General features: G+C 41.1%; 1 protein-coding gene and 1 non-coding gene across 29 annotated transcripts in view; both read right to left on the bottom strand.

The window, feature by feature from the left end:
* The window catches only part of ARSG (arylsulfatase G), a 164446-nt gene that overhangs the window by 129685 nt on the left and 19261 nt on the right, over positions 1 to 15500 (bottom strand). The gene's annotated exons all lie outside the window — the stretch shown is intronic.
* Positions 7845 to 7951, bottom strand: LOC111764392 (U6 spliceosomal RNA). Its single transcript, XR_002797014.2, has one exon. It is a non-coding gene; the product is annotated as a U6 spliceosomal RNA (small nuclear RNA).

The following is a 15500-nucleotide window of genomic DNA, read 5'->3' as shown; positions in this document are numbered from 1 at the left end:
CATGGATTTTATACTGTAGATGATGTGCAATGTTGCTTCTGTGCATTTACTTGCCTTTAGCTTAATACCTGGAGATAAGCTAGAAAATGGATTCTAAGTCAGAGGCATTTATTACATTTAGATTTCCTTGCTCCATTCCAAATACGCTGAATCAGAAATCATTATGAGTCCTTATTTTAAAAAGCTACTAGAGAAAGGATAAGGACCAAGATAGAAGACGCTCTAGATTGCTTTTCCCCCATAGAATCTTTGAAAAACTAGCCCAAACTGGCAGAGGCAGCTTTCTCAAGTCTCTGGAAAATAGTTAATGGGTTGCAGTACCTGGGCAATTGCCAAATCAAGAAATACAGTTTCCTCCTACCTTTAAAAATGGTAGGAGAGGCAGCGATTGTGGGAAGGTGGCACAGTAGGAAGCGCCAGGAATCAGTCCCTCCACTAGAATGACTATTAACCAGGTGGGAACTGTCTCAATCAAGTATTTTGAAACTAGAGTTTAACAGAATACCACACAGGACCCAGGGAAGAGCTGGAGGAAAAGGCTGGTAAATTATGGTAAATACCAGGTAATTGCTTTCACCACAGAGGAGCAACCATCATCACCCATTTCCCACCCTCACAGCAGGCAGCAGTGGGGTCCAGCCCATGTGCAGCTTACTGGTGCCAAAGAGGGACATAAAATTCTGCTTCTCCAAGATTCAGGGCAGAGAGAGAGGGGCATGGGTTGATGGCTGACAATAGCTTCTTTTTTTTTTTTTTTTTTTAAGGAAGTAACTGGAATTGAACCCAGGACCTCATACATGGGAAGCACTTGAGCTACACCTGCTCTCCAACCACAGCTTTTTTTTCTTTTTAGGAGGTACTGGGGATTGGACCCAGGACCTCATTCATGGGAAGCAGGTGTTCAACCACTGAGCTACACCCACTCTCCACAGCTTTTGAGTAGTGACTTCAGATCGCTGGAGGCCTAGTTCTGGGGGCAGCAGTTTTTCCAACCCGTTCTGTGCAAAGGCAGCAAAGGGGATTTAGATGTTACACTCACCCAGAGCTGCAGGGACAGCTGAAGGGCTGCATTTGCTGGGCAGGTCAAGAAAGCATAGCTTTGGGAAGCTGCAGAAGCCCCTGGCACCCTGCTGGCCCCTCTGTCCCTCCCCAGGGCAGTCTGGGGCAGGCTGAGGTCCTGTGTGGGTCTCTGGCCTTGTTCTATTGGGAAAGACTGACTTGGGGAACTCCTCAGGCTTGTGCCCCTTCCCCTCACCCCACGCCCCCACCCCCCTCCACTTCTAGAATTTGCCCTCTTGGAGAAAGCAGCTTGAGACCCTGAAAGCAGTGTAAGAAACAACTGAGGCGGACACCCTGGGGCAAAGGCTTACCTGCTTTAAGACCTGCACCCAGGAGAAGAAGAGCTGTTTCCTGGGAAGTTCAGCAAGTACTCAAACCCCTCTTCCGGGGGGACTCCTAAGGCCTACGGCAAGCAGAAGCCCAGGACAAGACACAGGTCCGGAAAGACCAGGAGGAGCCTTCGCTCTGCCTTCCTGATAGGGGGGCCAACTTGGACCAAGAGCACCAGCCAATGCAAAGCCGATGTGCACAGACAGTGAAAGTGGGTTTTCACTTAGATTTGCTTGGTTTTGTTAGCTCCTGACATAGAATAAAATATCATATCACTAGTTGGCTACAAACTCAAGAAAGACATCTCAGGGAGTAAAGTCCAAAGTTAACACTTCTTAAACCTTTATTTTTTTTACTCTAACTTTTTAAATAGCAGTTTTATTGCGATATATTCACATAAAATACATTCTATCCAAAGTGTACAATCACTTACAATGACAGTGTTGTGCATTATTACTTAACAAAAAATTTTAGAACAATTTCATTAATCCAAAAAGAAAAACTCCACACTCCCTAACAGTCACCTCACAATCCATCTATCCATCCCCAACCCTACACAACCATTAATTAATTCCATTTTTATAAACTGATTTATATTTACATTTTATATAAATGGGAACATACAATATGTAGTACTTTGTGCCTGGTTTCTTTCACTTAGCAAAATGTGTTTTTTGCCTGATTAACAACTTGTAACATTAACATACATTTGTTCAATTTCCAAAAAGAAGTCTTACATATGTATCACCCATATCTGTATTTCACATGAGAATTCACTATGCTATACATTTCCATGTTACATTTTTTAGCTTTCCTTCTAGTAATATACATGACCTTAGACTTTCTCTTTCAACCACTGCCATACCCACATAATAGCTCTGTTAGTTACAAACACTATGTTTTCACCTTTTCTATTCATTTTCAAAGATTAATATACAATCTTTTTATCAATTCTGTATAGATTAACCTTCTTTAACATCATTCTATTTTCTGGTGACCCGTATTCTAATTATTAACTCAATATATTTAGTTCAAAATAGTGCAGTCATACCATATTTGTCCTTTTGTGTCTGGCTCGCTTCACTAAACATAATGTCTTCCAGGTATTTCTTTTTACAAGTGCATAATACTCTATCATGTGACTACACCACAGTTTGTCTATCCATTCATTGGTTGACGGACACCTGCGTTGTTTCCACCTTCTGCCAACTGTGAATAACACTGCTATGAACATCGGTGTGCAAATATCTGTTTGTGTCACTGCTCTCAGTTCTTCTGGGTATATTATACCCAGTACTGGTATGCCGGGTAACATGGCAAGTCTATAAATTCAACTTCTTTAGGAACTGCCAAACTGTCCTCCACAGTGGCTGTACCATTCTTCATTTCCACTGATAATGAGTAAGTGTTCTTATCTCCCCATATCTTCTCAATATTTCTAGTTCTCTGTCTTTTTAATATTGGCCATTCTAGTAGATGTGAAATGACATCTCATTGTAACTTTGATTAGCATTTCCCTAATCATTAGTTATGTGAACATTTTTTCATGTGTGTTTTTTTTTTTTCCTATTTGTATTATTTCTTTCTACAATGTCTATTCAAGTCTTTTGCCTTTTTTTTTTTTTTTTTTAATGTAGGAGGTACCAGGTCTTGAACCCTGGACCGGGTACATATGAATCATACACTCACACTCAACCACTGAGTTACACCTGCTCCACTTGCCCATTTTTTAATCAGGTTGTTTTTTTATTGTTGAGTTGTAGCATCTCTATATATCATGGATATTAAACTCTTACCAGGCATGTGATTCCCAAATATTTTCTACCATTGAATTAGCTGCCTTTTCACTCTTGTGACAAAGTCCTTTGAGGTGCAAAAGTGTTTAATTTTGAGGAGGTCCCATTTATCTAGTTTTTCTTCTGTTACTCATGCTTTGGGTGTTAAGATCCAAGAAACTACCACCTACCACAAGGTCTTTAAGATGCTTCCCAACACTTTCTTCTAGTAGTTTTATGGTACTGGCCTTTATATTTAGGCCTTGGATCCATTTTGAGTTGATTCTTGTATAAGGAGTGAGGGTCCTCTTTCATTCTTTTGGTTAAGATAGCTTTATGATATAATTTTAGTCTATCTTTATGCCAATACCATGCTGTGTTGACCACTGAGCTTTGTAATATGTTTCAAGGACAGGCAGTGAAACTCCTGCCACATCGCTCTTCTTTTTTAGGATGCTTTTAACTATTCGGGTGCACTTTCCCTTCCAAATAAATTTGGAAATTGCATTTCCTATTTCTGTAAAGTAGGATGTTGGAGTTATGATTGGTGTTGCATTGAATTTATAAATCAGTTTGGGTAGGATTAACATCTTCACAATATTTAGTTTTCCAATCCTTGAATGTGAAATGTCTTTTCCATTTAATTAGGTCTTCTTTTATTTCTTTTGGCATTGATTTATAGTTTTCTGAATATAGGAATATAGGTCCTGTACATCTTTGGTTAAATTAATTCCTAGGTATTTGAGTCTTTTTGTTGCTATTGTAAATGGAATGTTTTTCCTGATTTTCATCTCAGATTGTTCAATACCAGTGTACAGAAACATTACTGACTTAGGTATCGATCTTATATCCTGCCACATAGCCGAACTCGTTTACCTCAAGTAGCTTTGCTGTAGACATTTCAGAATTTTCTAAATATAGGATCATGTCACCTGCAAATAGTTTTACTGCCTTCTTTCCTATTTGGATGCCTTTCTTTTTTCTTGTCTAATTGCTCCAACTAGAACTTCTAACATAATGTTGAATAACAATAGTGACAGTTAATCTTGTCAGTTATTCTTGTCTTGTTCCACGTCTTAGAGGGAAAGCTTTCAACCTTTCCCCATTGAATACATTGTTGGCTCTGAGTTTTTCATATATGCCCTTTATCATATTGTAGAATTTTCCTTCTATTCCTATCTTTTGAAGAGTTTTTATCGAGAAAGGATACTAGATTTTGTCAAATGCCTTTTCTGTATCGAGATGATCATGTGGTTTTTTTTCTTTCAATTTGTTAATGTGGTGTATTGCATTGATTGATTTTCTTATTTTGAACAACCCTTGCATACCAGGAATAAATCCCACTTGGTCATGGTGTATAAATCTTTTGATATGCTGCTGAATTCTATCTGGAAATATTTTGTTAAAAATTTTTGCATCTATGTTCATTAGAGGCACTGGGAATTGAACCCATGACCACCGATGTGGGAGGGAGATGCCCAATCATGTGAGCCACCTCCACCCCCTGCTTTGTTCTGTCTCTCATTGTTTTTTCTCCCAGCATCTCATTGCATCAGCTCGCTGTGCCTGCCCATCACGTCAGCTTGCTGTCTTCTTTAGGAAGAACCAGGAACCTCTGCTCACCACTTTGTTGTGTCTCTCATTATGTTCCCTCTTCTTATGTCTCTTGTTGTGTCAGCTTGCCGCATCTGCACATAGTGCCAGCCAACTGTCTTCTTGAGGAGGCACCAGACCTGAATCAGCAACCTCCCATGTGGTAGGTAGGAGCCCAGTGGCCTGAGCCATACCTGCTTCCTTCTTAAGCTCCTTTTTCTTTCTGTGGGGTCAGTTTTAACTTCCCCCCTTTCATTTCTGATTTTATTTGCATCTTCTCTCTCTTTTTTTTCTTGTTAGTCTAGCTAAGGGTTTGTCAATTTTATTAATCTTCTCAAAGAAGCAGTTTTTACTTTTATTGATTTTTCTGTTGTTTTTTCCTCAATATCATTTATTTCTGCTCTAATATTTATTATTTATTTATGCTTGCTTTGGAATTGACTTGCTCTTCTTTTTCTAGTTTCTCCAGTTGTTCAGTTAGATCTCTGATTTTAACTCTTCCTTTTTAATATGGTGTTTAGGGCTATAAATTTCTCTCTCAAGACTGCCTTTGTCATATCCCAAAGGGGTTTTTTTTTTTTTTAAAGATTTATTTATTTCTCTCCCCTTCACCCCCGCCCCAGTTGTCTGTTCTCTGTGTCTATTTTGCTGTGTGTTCTTCTTTGTCTGCTTCTGTTGTTGTCAGAGGCATGGGAATCTGTGTTTCTTTCTGTTGCGTCATCTTGTTGTGTCAGCTCTCCATGTGTGCAGCACCATTCCTGGGCAGGCTGCACTTTCTTTCACACTGGGCAGCTCTCCTTACGGGGTGCACTCCTTGTGCGTGGGGCTCCCCTACGCAGGGACACCCCTGCGTGCCCTGGCACTCCTTGCACGCATCAGTGCTGCACATGGGCCAGCTCCACATGGGTCAGGGAGGCCCAGGGTTTGAACCGTGGACCTCCCATGTGGTAGACGGGTGCCCTAACCACTGGGCCAAGTCCGCTTCCCTATCCCAAAGGTTTTGCTAAGTTGTGTTCTCGTTTTCATTTGTCTCAGTATATTTGCTGATTTCACTTGCAACTTCTTCTTTGACCCACTGATTAAGAGTGTGTTGTTTACCCTCCATACATTTGCAAAATTTCCCCTTTCCTATCTATTATTGATTTCCAGTTTCATTCATTATAATCTGAGAAGGTGCTTTGTATAATTTCAGTCTTTATATTTATTGAGACCTGCCTTGTGACCAACATGTGGTCTATCCTGGAAGAATACCATGAGCACCTGAGAAGAATATATAACCCACTGATTTGGGACGCAATGTTCTGTATATGTGTGAAAAGTCTAGCTTATTTATCATATTGTTCAAGCTCTCTGTTTCCTTGTTGATCTTCTGTCTAGTTGTTCTAGCGAATGATGTGAGTAGTGTGTTGATGTCTCCAACAATTATTGTAGAGATGTCTACTTCTCCCTTCAGTTTTGCCAGAGTTTGCCTTATGTTTTGGGGCACCCTAATTAGGTGCATAGGTATTTATGACTCTTATTTCTTCCTGATGGATTGTCCCTTTTAATAATACATGACTTTTTGTATCTTAAAATTTTTTTGCATATAAAGTCTGTTTTGTCTGATATTAGTACAGCTATCCTACTCTATTTTTTGGTTACTGTTTGCATGGAGTTTCTTTTTGCACCTTTCAATTCCAGCCAATTTGTATCCCTGGGTCTAAGGTGAGTCTTTCGTAGGCAGCATATGGATGGTTCATGGTTTTTTTTCCATCCTGTCAGCCTGTATCTTTTGATTGGGGAGTTTTGTGTGTGTGTGTGTGTGTGTGTTTTTTAACTTTAAGTAACTTACTCTTTTTTTTTTTTAAGATTTATTTATTTATTTCTCTCCACCACCCCCCATCCCGGTTGTCTGTTCTCTGTGTCTGTTTGCTGTGTCTTCTTTGTCCACTTCTGTTGTCATCAGCAGCACAGGAATCTGTGTTTCTTTTTGCATCATCTTGTTGTGTCAGCTCTCCGTGTGTGCGGCGCCACTCCTGTGCAGGCTGCACTTTCTTCTGCGCTGGGCGGCTCTCCTTATGGGGCGCACTCCTTGAGCATGGGGCTCCCCTACACGGGGGACACCCCTGCATGGCAGGGCACTCCTTGCATGCATCAGCACTGCGCATGGGCCAGTGCCACACAGATCAAGGAGGCCCAGGGTTTGAACCGCGGACCTCCCATGTGGTAGGCGGACACCCTAACCACTGGGCCAAGTCCCCCGCCACTGACTGGGGAGTTTAATCCATTCACATTCAATGGTATTTCTGTATGTGCATTATTTACTTCTATCATTTTATTTTGGCTTTCATATGTCATATCCTATTTTTATCTTCTTTTTACTCTTTTGATTATCCTTTCTGAAATTCTTTTTTTCTACACTCTCCTCCAAGCCTCTCTCTCCTGTCTTTTTCTTTTGGGCTAAAAGGCTCCCTTTACTACTACCTGCAAAGGCAGATTCTGTTTTGCGAACTCTCTTAGTTTCCATTTATTTGTGAATATTTTAAACTCCTTCATATCTGAAGGACAATTTTGCAGGATAAAGAATTCTTGGCTGGCAACTTTTCTTTCAGTATCCTAATTATATTATTATTATATTATTTTTTAAAGATTATTTATTTCTCTCCCCTTCCCTCCCCTCCCCTTTGTCTGCTCTGTGTCCATTCACTGTGTGTTCTTTGTCCACTTGCATTCTTGTCAGCAGCATCAGGAATCTGTGTCTCTTTTTGATGCATCATCTTGCTGTGTCAGCTCTCCATGTGTGAGGCACCACTCCTGGGCAGGGCTGCACTTTTTTTCGTGCGGGGTGGCTCTCCTTGGGACTCCCCTACACGGGGGATACCCCTGCGTGACACAGCACTCCTTGCATGCATCAGCACTGTGGTGGGCCAGCTCACCACACGGGTCAGGAGGTCCTGGGTTTGAACCCTAGACCTCCCATGTGGTAGGCGGATGCTCTATCAGTTGAGCCAAATCCGCTTCCCCCTAATTATATTATACCACTGTCTTCTTGCCTCCTTGGCTTCTTTATTTATTTATTTATTTATTTATTTATTTATTTATTTATTTATAAATATGGAACGCTTCACGAATTTGCGTGTCATCCTTGCGCAGGGGCCATGCTAATCTTCTCTGTATAGTTCCAATTTTAGTATATATGCTGCCAAAGCGAGCACCCTCCTTGGTTTCTGATGAGAAATTCACACTAAATCTTACTGGGCATCCCTGGTATGTGATGGTTTCCCTCTCTCTTGCTTTCAGAATTTTATCTTTTTATCCTTGATGTTTGACATTCTGAGTAGCATATGTCTTGGAGTAGGTCTATTCAGATTTATTCTGAGTGGAGTACACTGCCATTCCTGGATGTATAAATTAATTTCTTCCCTGAGAGTTGGAAAATTTTCAGCCATTATTTCCTCAAATATTCTTTCTGCACCTTTTCCCTTCTCTTTCCTTCTGGAACTCCCATGACATGTATGTTATTGCACTTCATGTTGTTATTTCACTACCTCAGCCCCTGCTCAATTTTTTCCATTCTTTTCCCTCTCTGTTCTTCTCTCTCTTCAATTTCATCTGTTCTGTCTTCTGCATCACTTACTATTTCTTCTATCATTTCAAGTCTACTATTGTATACCTCTAATGTGTTTTTTATCTCACCTATTGTGTCTTTCATTCCCATAAACTGTTATTTTTTTCAGGCCCAGTGTCTTCTTAAGATCCTTTATCTCTGGGAAACGGACTTTGGCCCAGTGGTTAGGGCGTCTGTCTACCATATGGGAGGTCCGCGGTTCAAACCCCGGGCCTCCTTGACCTGTGTGGAGCTGGCCATGCACAGTGCTGATGCGCGCAAGGAGTGCCGTGCCACGCAAGGGTGTCCCCCGCGTGGGGGAGCCCCACGCGCAAGGAGTGCGCCCGTGAGGAGAGCCACCCAGCGTGAAAAGAAAGAGCAGCCTGCCCAGGAATGGCGCTGCCCACACTTCCTGTGCCGCTGATGACAACAGAAGCGGACTAAGAAACAAGACGCAGCAAATAGACACCAAGAACAGACAACCAGGGGAGGGGGGGAAATTAAATAAATAAATAAATCTTTAAAAAAAAAAAAAAAGATCCTTTATCTCTTTAGCCATATTGTTTTTCTACTCATTAATTTGATTTTGGAGATTTATATGAATCTCACTGAATAGTTGTCTCAAATCCTGTGTCTTATCTGGGGTTTTGATATATTCTTTGCTTGAGCCATTTCTTCCATTTTCCTGGTAAGGCCTGTAATTTTTTGCTGATGTCTAGGCATCTGATTACGAGGGTGAGTTTATGCTAATGCTCAATTTCTCTCTCTTTTGTAGGGATTTAGTGGCAGGAAGCTGTGTGTTACTGCCGTTCTTTGATTCTCGGTTCAACGTCTTCTAGGTCTTTATGATTACTCCTGTTAGTTGTTCAAATCTGGGCCATGGAGCCAGTAATGGGTTACAGACCACTTCCAAGGACCTTGGGGAGGGAAGCTCTAAAGGCCAGAAAAAGCCTGTCTTTCTGACTTTAATTTCCTCACATGCACTTCCTTAGTTGGCCAGTAGATGGCACTGTCTGACAGCCCTCTCAGTTCAAAGCCTGGTCAAAGTGTGTTCACTGCAAAAGCAACCACAACAGTGTGACACAAAGGGTTCCGTCTAAAGGCTATTCAGTGTTGCAATGCAACTTTCTCAGGCTGTTTGTTCAATATTTGTGGGCAGCCCCACAAATACTGCAGGTAGGAAATAAGTCCAGTCCCCTCTGCATCCTCAACAACCAGTCCCAGTCAGTAGGGAGAGGGTCAGATCTCCCCAGCCCTCTGCCAGCTCCCAGGGCAAACAATGGTGCTGCCCCTCCCATCCTGGAAGGGCTCGCAGGACATAGCAGACCAGATTTGTTGGCCAAAAGCTTAATCAGCCTTAGGCTGCATCCCTCTCTCTCTCTCATTTCCTGGGGAGGTGGATCCCTGCAGACTCCACTGCCTATAGCTGCTGGCAGAGGCCGGAGAATTCAAAGCTGTCTGTCTGGAGTCGGGGAGAAGGGCTCCTGCAGCTGCAACTGCAGCTTCCACTCACAGTCTTTCTGTGATTCTTTTCCTGTGCCTCTGTCTCTTCTCAGAAATGTCCAGCCTTCCTCTGTTGTCCTAAACCCTAGAACATTTCCCCCCAGGCCATTTCTGCCTGTCCTATAGCATTTTTCTGGGAGAGAAGTGAGTCCTGTCTCTCTCTAAACCGCCATCTTCCCAGAAGTCCTCTCCTGACTGACAATTTAAAAATATTAAAATGTACAGGGTACAACAAAAGATTACAAGACAAGCAAAGAAAAAGGAAATGATGGCCCATTTTATCTGGCTAAAATTTCCAGAAAACATCAATGAAGGTGACCAGAAATAAGAAAGATAAAAAAAAAAAAAGAAAGAAAGAAAAAAAATAACAAAGATGACCAGACTGAGGACGTACCAGACACACTTTTGAAAAATTATCTTCACTGTGGTCAAGGAAATAAAGGAAAATACAGAGAAAGAACTAAAGAATATCAGGAAAACAATGATTGAACAATATGATAATCTCAAGAGATAGATATTTTAAAAAGGATATTTTAAAAAGAGAGGAGTGGATGTGGCTCAAGCAGTTGAGCACTTGCTTCCCACACGGTAGGTCCCAGGTTCGATCCCTGGTGCTTCCCAAAAAAAAACAACAACAACAGAAAAACCAGCTAAGGGGAGTCCAAGTGGCTCAGTGGTTGAGCAGTGACATCCCACATCATGAGGTTCTGGGTTCAATACCCAGCCCTTCAAGTGAACTCAAAGACAAGACAATTAAAATGACAAAGGCTAAGAATCAGAAAGAAAAAAAGAATTATAAAAGCAAAAATAGCCTAAGAGATTTTTGAGACATCATCAAGAGTACCAATATATAAATTATGGGAATCCCAAAGGAGAAGAAAGAAAGGGGCAGAAGGAAGAGTCAAATAAATAATGACGGAAAACTTCCCGAACTTGGCAAAAGAGGTGAATATGCACATCCAAGAAGCCCAAAGATACACAGGATACACCTGAAGAAAAATTATGCCCCATCACATACTGATCAAACTGTCAAATGAAAAGGACAGAGAGAGAGTTTTAAAAGCTGCAAAAGAAAAGCAACAGGTTATGTACAAAGGAGTTCCAGTTAGATTAAGTGCTAATTTCTCATCAGAAACCATGAAGGCAAGAAGGCAGTGGGTTGAAAAACTTAAAAGTGCTGAAAGAAAATAACTGCCAACCAAGAATTTTATGTCTCTGGTGAGACTTTCTTTCAAAAATGAGGGTGAGATCAAGACATTCCCAGGAAAACAAAAGCTGAGGAAATTCATCACCACTAGACCTGCCCTATGCCAAAGAGAGTTCTTCAGATTGCAAGTAAAGGATACTAAGTGTTTCAAAAGAAGCATAAAGGTAAGTATCTGGGTAATTATAAATGCCAGTAGTATTGTATAGCTTTTTGTTGTTGTTGTTATGTAGCTCCACTTCTTACTTCCTCCACATGCTAAAATGCAAATGCAAAAAGAAGTAAATGATAAATCTATAGTTTTGGGCATATAATGTAGAAAGAGAAAATTTGTGACAAATACGGACGAGTATATACATACAATATATACATACACTATATACACACACTACTGAAGTCAAATTGGTGTCAAATATATGATTGTTATATATTTAGTATGTTAAGTTTTAACCCAATGGTAACCATAAGGAAAATACATAAAAAAATATCCAGATAGAATTGAAAAAGCACTCAATATAGAATACAAAAAAACAAACAAACATGAAAATAGGCATTAACAGAAGAATTGAGGGTCAAAAAAGGTGTAATACTTACAAAGACTAAATAGCAAAATGGCAGAAGAAAATCCTGTATTATCAGTAGTGACCTTAAATGTAAGTAGATTAAAATCTCCCATCAAGAGGCAGACATTTGGCAGAGTGTATAAAAAAGTATGACCCAACTACATGTTGTTCACAAGAGACTCACCTTAAATTCAAAGACATAAGTAGGTTGAAAGTGAAAAAATATACCACGAAAGTAGTAACCAAAAGAGAGTTGGGGTAGCTATATTTATATTAGATAAAATATACTTTAAGTGAAAAGCTGTTATGAGGAACAAAATTGGTCATTATATACCAGTAAAAGGGTCAACTCAATAATAAAACATAACAATTACAAATACATATGCACCTAAGAGCAGAGCCCAAAATATATGAGGCAAATACTTGATAGATTTGAAGAGGAAAAGAGAGTTCTATATTAATAGTAGGAGACTTTAATATACTACTTTCAATAATGGATAGAACATCTAGTCAGAAGATCAATAAGGAAATACAGACTTGAATGATACTCTAAACCAGTTAGAACTAACAGACATACACAGTACATGTCACTGAACAACAAAAGAATACACATTCTTCTCAAGTGCATGCGGACCATTCTCCAGGATAGACCATATGCTAGACTGCAAAACAAGTCACAATAAATTTTAAAATATTGAAATCATACAATATATCTTTTATTTTTTTTTTTTTTTTTTTTTTTTTTTATTTAATTTCCCCCCCTCCCCTGGTTGTCTGTTCTTGGTGTCTATTTGTTCCATCTTGTTTCTTTGTCCGCTTCTGTTGTCGTCAGCGGCACAGGAAGTGTGGGCGGCGCCATTCCTGGGCAGGCTGCACTTTCTTTTCACGCTGGGCGGCTTTTCCTCAAGGGCGCACTCCTTGCGCTTGGGGCTCCCCCGCGTGGGGGACACCCTTGCGTGGCAGGGCACTCCTTGCGTGCATCAGCACTGCACATGGCCAGCTCCACACGGGTCGAGGAGGCCCGAGGTTTGAACCGCGGACCTCCCATATGGTAGACGGACGCCCTAACCACTGGGCCAAAGTCCGTTTCCCACAATATATCTTTTCTGACCACAATGAAATGAAGCTACAAATAAATAACAGCAGGAGAAATGGAAAATTCACAAATACGTGGAAATTAAACAATGCACTCTTAACCAATGGGTTAAAGAAAATAGCATATGGGAAATTAGGAATGAAGTGAGATGAATGAAAATGAAAATACGACATACAAAAACTTATGGGTGGACTTCCGGCAAGATGGCGGCTGAGTGAGCTTGCCTTGCCGTCTCTCCTGGGAAGAGGCAGCTGGGCACTGCTGGAGGTTCTCCGGGACCAGGCTTTTTCAGGATTTTTTCAGGGCAGGAAGTGTCTGGACATCGATTTGGTGGGAAGGTAAGGGAAAGGACTGGTCTATAAGATATAAATTGGGACTTTTCAGGAGGGGGAGGCAAGATGGCGGCTGAGTGAACTTCCCGGTTACTAGCTCCTGGGGGGAATTGGCTGGGAGGCGTCGGAGACTCTTTGGGACCGGCTGTTTCGGGATTTTTCCTGGTCCGGAGGTGTCTGGACATCGATTTGGAGGGAAGGTAACAGAGAGGATCCATCTGTGAAATATACACGGAGATCCCAGCTACGTGTGGAGGATTCCCTCCTTGGGTAGGTGGAGCCGAGGCAGCTAGCACCGTGTGGAGCCCCGGCGGGCGGCGGCCAGGGTAGCCGAGTCCGGCCGAGCCCGGTTGAGCCGCGGCAGGCGGAGGGGCGGAGCCCAGCTGAGCTCGGCCGAGCCCAGCTGCGCTAGCGCCGGGTGGCAGGCGGGAAAGCCGAGCCCAGCCGAGCTGCGGTGGGCGGCGGGCGGGGGACCGGAGCCCAGCTGAGCCCAGCCAAGCCTGGCGGCGGGGTTTCTGTTCTTTGGTTTTGTTTGTTTTTTTTTTCTTGTTGTTGTTGTTCTTTTTTTTTTTTTTTTTTTCAATCCTCTCTTTCTTGTCCCCAATATTCTTCTTATACTATTTTACCTTAACAATACAATAGGTCCTACAGGAAATACCTCACATTTGCTGGGTTTCCTCACCCTCCACTGCCTCATTTCTCTGTGAATAGATTTAGCCTATCTACACTATCCCCTTTCCCCTACAACTTGATATCCTCCACCATCTGCTATCTCTCCTATATTCCATCTCCCTTTCTTTGATCCACAAAGTGTCTAACTCTTAAATTTCTAATACCTTTGTTTAGTTTTCCATCTGGTATTCGTCCCTGAAACTATTACCTTTCTTTTCTCTTTCCCTCTCTCACGAAAACAATAGCCTCTTAGTACGTACCACATTCCTCCCATATTCAGTCATCTACCTCATTATAGGTACTTTCCTACTACTATAACTCTACACAATTTACATGATCTAACCTCCATCCTCCCAGAACTCATATTATTGCTTTGTAAACATATATCACCAATACTACTTCACACTTTTTCCTTCCTTACACAATTGACTTTCCCCAGCACTAATACTTTCCTTTAAAGTGAGCTTAACTAGCAATAAGAAATTGGAATAAGAAGAACAAAGTGACAAAGAGAAGATATAACACTTACGCAAAAACAACAGCTAATTAATCTCCAAGACTAGACAAAGAAGCTAAGGAACTGATTAAACCCGTCAAGAAAAAATGTTGACAAGACAGCAACAAAAATCTACAAACCAAACCAGTAATCAGGAAAACATGGCTGAATCCAATCAACAAACTGAAAATCAGGAAGGGGGGCAGGACTTCGCACAAGCAATGAAAGATCTCAGAACATTTATCACCGACAAATTTGATGAAGTAATGAAAGAGGTTAACAGCATGAAGACAACACTTGGAGGGGAAATTGCAGACATGCGCAAAAAAATAACAGATATGATGGAAATGAACACCACAATTCAAGAAATCAAAAATACACTTGCAGCAAATATCAGCAGACTAGAAGAGGCAGAGCAGAGAATCAGTGATGTGGAAGACAGTGCATTGGAAATCAAACAGATAGTAGAAGTGGTCAATAAAAAGGTAGAAAAAATCCAGATAGGACTTAGGGACCTGAATGATAACGCAAAACGCTCAAACATACGTATTATAGGCATTCCAGAAGGAGAAGAGAAGGGAAAGGGGTCAGAAGGAGTGTTGCAGGAAATAATGAATGAAAACTTCCCAAATCTACTGAAAGAGACAGATGTACATATCCAAGAAGCACAGCGCACTCCACTGGTCATAAACCCCAACAGGCCCACCCCAAGACATATACTTGTCAAATTATCCAATGCTCAAGACAAAGAAAAAATTCTAAAAGCAGCAAGAGAAAAGAAAACCATCACATACAAGGGAAATTCCATAAGATTAAGTGCTGATTTCTCATCTGAAACGATGGAGGCAAGAAGGCAGTGGTATGATATAGTCAAGGTACTAAAGGAAAAAAATTTCCAACCAAGAATACTCTATCCAGCTAAACTAGCATTCAAAAATGATGGAGAGTTCAAAATATTCACAGATAAACAGAAACTGAAAGAGTATATCAACAAGAAACCTCCCCTTCAAGAAATTCTTAAGGGAATTCTGCAGGAAGAAAGGAAAAAACAGGACAGTCAGAGATGGAGGAGAGTGTAAAAGCAACAAGAAAGACAAAAATAGAAGGGGAAAATAAAATAATACAAACAAAATATAACAAACACAAATCCAACCAAAATATGGCTACCATAAATAACTCTCTAAACATAATAACACTGAATGTCAATGGATTAAACTCACCTATCAAAAGATTCAGACTGGGACACTGGATAAGGAAATACGACCCATCTATATGCTGCCTACAAGAGACA

Source organism: Dasypus novemcinctus, chromosome 21 (genome assembly GCF_030445035.2).
Source record: "Dasypus novemcinctus isolate mDasNov1 chromosome 21, mDasNov1.1.hap2, whole genome shotgun sequence".
NCBI lineage: Eukaryota > Metazoa > Chordata > Mammalia > Cingulata > Dasypodidae > Dasypus > Dasypus novemcinctus.
This window is presented reverse-complemented; position numbering and strand designations above follow the sequence as displayed.